This window comes from Taudactylus pleione, unplaced genomic scaffold, assembly GCF_031769625.1.
Source record: "Taudactylus pleione unplaced genomic scaffold, aTauple2 ptg001661l, whole genome shotgun sequence".
In the NCBI taxonomy this organism is placed as follows: Eukaryota; Metazoa; Chordata; class Amphibia; order Anura; family Myobatrachidae; genus Taudactylus; species Taudactylus pleione.
Window position 1 is genome coordinate 522,579 of NW_028286058.1, and position 5,265 is coordinate 527,843.

The following is a 5,265-nucleotide window of genomic DNA, read 5'->3' on the forward strand; positions in this document are numbered from 1 at the left end:
AACTTTTAATAACAATTTTATAAAATTATATAGGTCCCCTTGCTAAACAAATTTGAATAGAATGGACATGGCAAAAATATTAAAAACATCTGCGTAATCAATACGTCAGTATGATAAACATCTCAGTACCATGTTAATAAAATAGACCAATTGTGTAAGAAGATAGAACCCTTAACAACCCTGAATTGAACAACCTCTTGGGTATAGGAACATAACCATATGAACACTTTGCTGTGTTGACACTCTGGAGTTGATTCAGACCTGGACGCTAAAGCCGCGGACGCACGCTATGGGCGATTGTTGCCCGTTTGCTCATGCGAATGCGTCAAAATACGCATGCGCGAACAAGTCATAGCATCCGGGAATCATGCGCTCGTAGTACACAGACTGGACGCTATTTTGAGTGACAGCGCCATTTGTGGGTGGTATCAGGAAGGTGCTTGTGAACAGGGGAGTGGTGGTGCGAATGCAGGCGTGTCGGCATCAAAACGGCGTCTTATGGGTGTGCAAAATTAGAAGAGTAGAGTCATTGTACACGTCACTTGGTTGTATTTCAGCCTGCAGTGATCGCAGTGCTTGCAGTGGGGTAGGGTTGACCTCAAGGGCTGCGTGCAGCTCCGATGGCTCTCGATGGTTCTGATTAATCATACACTTCCTGGAGATGACGTGTGTTAAGAAAGAAAAGTGGGCGTCTTTATACCGGCGTGCGTTCGCTCTACCGTCGCTCTCTAAGACATAGAGAGCGTCCTTACACCGGACAGTGCGATCACGGAATTTGCATACCCGGCCCCTTTTAGCTGCGAGAGAGCAGTTTAGCGTCAGGGTCTGACTCAGCTCCCAATCCGCCTCTTATATATCCCAACATACAGCACCTGGTATTCCCCGATGGTCTCCCGTGCAAGTACTAACCAGGCCCAATACTGTTTAGCTTCCAAGATCAGACGAGGTTGGGCATATCCAGTGTGGTGTGGCTGTAGGTATATCACTATCCGATAGAGTCTGGATGCCCTGGTGTACACGTTGCAATAGTGTTTGTAGTACTATCTCAAATGAGGAGTCTGATTTGTTAAATAATACAAAATTCAAAAAAAGTATAGCACAAGCGTACTTTAATTGTTTAACAGTTAAGTCATCACCGATATGTTCAAATCAAAAAATCACATATTTATTATCTAATCTTCATGCAATTCAAAAAATCTTATTTTCTTCACCAAATTCCTTAGTATACAGATTGCTACCAAATGAACATGGTTTGAATATGGGTTAGCACTAGTCCATTATTATGTAGACCTCTGTATGTATAGAGAACTCTCTCAAAGTAACCCTCTCTATTAATATTGTTTGGAGCAAATGTTTGCCTGCTAATTACAGCGGTAATCCATAGAGAAATGATACACTGTGTCAACATTGATCTCAAAATAGTTCAATCAGCTGAGCAGAGGGAATGAGGGCACTATGCCAGTGATATTTGCACACAAGACTGCTACACAAACAACATGTGATTATAAGTCGCAAGTGGAAAAAATCAATTAACATACACCTATGTCAATTACAGTGTTTGCACGGATGTCACATAGAGAAAAGTCCTGATTTCATACAAATATAAAGTTTGTGAACATTTACAGTAGATGTCATCACATAATGGCACTAAAAAGCAGCTGTCCGGTACATAGTATAATCTCTCATACCGGGGTCATCACATAATGGCACTAAAAAGCAGCTGTCCGGTACATAGTATAATCTCTCATACCGGGGTCATCACATAATGGCACTAAAAAGCATCTGTCCGGTACATAGTATAATCTCTCATACCGGGGTCATCACATAGTGGCATTAGGGAGAGGTTGCCCAGTACATAGTATAGACTCGCACAACACATAGCTTATCTTAACTAGGCATGGGGCAGTATGCCCTACTGGTTATATGTCCACTCAAAAAAAGAGAAGAGCTTTACACAATAGGGAGAGGGGAGAATATCTCCCTCAATCCAAACGTAAATAGCAAGATAAATAAAAGCAGCAACATATGAAATAGTAGATCCACGTATTTGTCATTGCATTAATATAGAGCTGAGTAGCTACACGTAGGAACAATCAGGCTGCAAAGAAAACATAACATTACAATTGCCTTCCACAAATGTGGAGCTTAGTAGCTGCACTGACACAGCAGTCAGGCAGCTGGTATATCTAAGGTGTCAGGGTTAGAAATAGTGGTCTGGTCCTTGCACTAACTAGACCTCCGTCCGTGTATGGTGGGACGCGCGTTTCGCCTATTAGGTGGCTTGTTCACCTCGCCATTGCCGCGTCTCGTGCAGGTGGTTCTTTTAAGCTGGATTACTTCCTCCGTGTGAGTCATCGAGTTGGCATGTTATCTGATGCTATTGGACAGGCTGTAACCTGTGGTAAAATAAGACCAGCCTCCAGGATAGTCATTGGTGTGTACTGGAGGCCAAATGAACTGAATAGGGAGCAGGAAATTTGATTTATCTGATTGGTCCCTAGACATTTGACTAACATAAGTTGCAGACAATGATGTTAAGAGTGAAGAACTTACATTTTAATATTTAGCTAAATGAGACCAAAAGAAATGTAAGACACAATACTTAATATGTATTGTCAAAAAGGCAGACATCTGTTTGATAATCATCAGGAGATAGGAAATGATAAAAATTTGTCAAAATGATAAGTGGAAGGTTCAAAATGCAAATACGGGGAATCCTTAAGACCTGGCCAGTGGTGAAAGAATCACTGAGCAAAAAGTAACACCAGAACATGGAAGAATCAGAACAATCTAACCCCTGTCCAAATAATGATAGATGCCCTCATTATGAGAATAGTTGATAATATGTCTTATTAAAAAATAAAAAAGAAGAAAAGAAAATCTAAGTATATTACTTTATAAAATAAGAAAATCATTAGAAAACTGCAACTATAATTTAATTAAAAAGGAAAACAAAAGACAAATAACGATAAGAGTAATGTGGAGCAGTATCAAGGTAATGGTACAGCGTACACAGTGGTTCTTTATGTGTAAACAATGGGGTGTAACCCAAGCTTATCAGAAAGGTTAATACCGATGAGGGGTAAAAGCCATGGATCAGTAAAGAAAAGGGGCATAATATAACTCAGAAAAGAGATGGAACAAGAGGAGGGCATGATTATAGTAGAGCGATTGTTTAGTGGAGTGTGTTTATAGAAATACACTATAATTGATGTACTCATTCATTCATTTAGGAGTGAGAGTACCTAATTTAAATGTCCATTCACTCTCTCGTTTGATCAATTCCTGTGTTAGATCCCCTCCTCAAATTCCTAGCTTGACCTTTTCCAATCCAAAGATCTGAAGATCTCTGTAGTTCCCTGTATAGTGGATGTAAAAATGTTGTGCCACGGAAGTCAGTTTCTTAAATTTGATAAGATCAGATGAGGCATTTCTGATTGTTCCTGCGTGTTCGAAGATGCTTTGTTTGAATGACCTGGAGGTCATACCGACATACTTCATGTCACAACTGCATGTGATGCAGTATATGACACCCGTTGTGTTTCAATTGATGAAATCTTTCAACTGGGTTCTCTGGCCATATTTGTCCACTATGTGATCACACTTAACCATGTATTGGCAGGCCTTACATGAGCATGATCCTTTGGTTCCCCTTTCACTTTTTGAATGTCTCATGAAATGACTACTCACTAGAGTATCGTCTGGGATAAATCCTCGTCCAAGTGAAGAACAGGCCAATGTCTCTGAATTATGCTCTGAATGTCCCTCCACTCTTTACAGAAACTCCCATTAAATCTTAACTCCTTTGATTTCATTTCCATTTTTGATGTTTTCTGCTTATCTTCCGAGAAGATAAAGGATTCCCTTTGAACATGGGAGATGCTTTTCCTAGCTTTCTTGATACTTCTCTAACTGTAGCCTCTCTCTAACAGTCTTTCAGTTAGTTCCCCACTTTTTTGTTTGTATACTTGCGTTGCCGAGAATTGCATTTTAGGCGCAAAAACTCTCCATTGGGCAGATTTTCCACTGTCGCTGGGAAGTGTGCACTGGTTTGGTGTAGGAGACTGTTGGTTGCAGCCTCCTTTCTGAAGAGTTCCATGTGTAATGACCCTTCCTCAGTTTTGTAGATTTTCAAATCCAAAAATGGTACCCAAACCTGACTGTAGTGATGGGTCAGTGTTAGATTGATACAACTTGTGTTAAGGCTATTGATGAAACATAAGAGTGATTCTTCATCTCCCTTCCATATCATCAGTATGTCGTCGATATAACGCCACCATCCTACGATATATTGTGTGTATTGATCCATGGTCTTGCCAACACAATTTCCCGCTCCCACCTGCCCAAGAAGAGGTACGCATAAGTGGGGGCACAGGCCGCCCCCATTGCCGTCCCCCTCGTTTGCATGTAGAAGCGGTTACCAAAAAGTAAAATAATTTCCTGTCAAAACAAACTTGAGCAGATCCAACAAAAATTGGTGGAAGGGGCAGGGTTCTTCCATTTGTAAAAAATAATTCACTGCTTGAACTCCCAACTCGTGACCAATACACGTATATAAGGACTCCACATCCAGTGTGACAAGAAAGTGATGTCTTTCTAGTCCTACATCATGAAGTTTATGTAGAATGTCTGATGTGTCCTGTATATATGAGGGTAGTCCCAGGACATGTTCACAAATCTGCTGGCTTTTTTGGATAGTCCCCCCTATCCTCGAGACTATTGGTCTACTGGGTGGTTCATGTATGTTCTTATGAACCTTGGGGAGCAGGTAAAACATGGGAACTCTCGTATTATGTGTCTTGAGATATTCGTATTCCTGTTTAAGGATTGTGCCTTCCTTCAAAGCTTGATCAATCGATCTATTGAAAAGTGTGGTAAAGTTTTCTGTTGGATTAAATAAAATCTTCTTGTACCAGCTCTCATCATTTAGTTGGCGCATTTCTTCTTTGAGATAGATGTCTATAGGAAAAAAATGACAATATTTCCTCCTTTGTCAGATAGTTTGATAATCACCTCCTTCCATTGTTGAATGTCTTTCAGTGTTTTAATTTCTTGTCTGCTCAAATTACCACTTTTGGGTTTCTAAATTTGTTCTTCTGATAAGAGTGAGAGATTATACTATGTACCGGACAGATGCTTTTTAGTGCCATTATGTGATGACCCCGGTATGAGAGATTATACTATGTACCGGACAGATGCTTTTTAGTGCCATTATGTGATGACCCCGGTATGAGAGATTATACTATGTACCGGACAGCTGCTTTT

The 5,265-nt window shown here is 40.4% G+C and overlaps 1 pseudogene; it reads right to left on the reverse strand.

The window, feature by feature from the left end:
* Window positions 1-860: 860 nt before the first annotated feature.
* LOC148441997 (5S ribosomal RNA) lies at window positions 861-979 on the reverse strand (annotated as a pseudogene).
* Window positions 980-5,265: the final 4,286 nt, after the last annotated feature.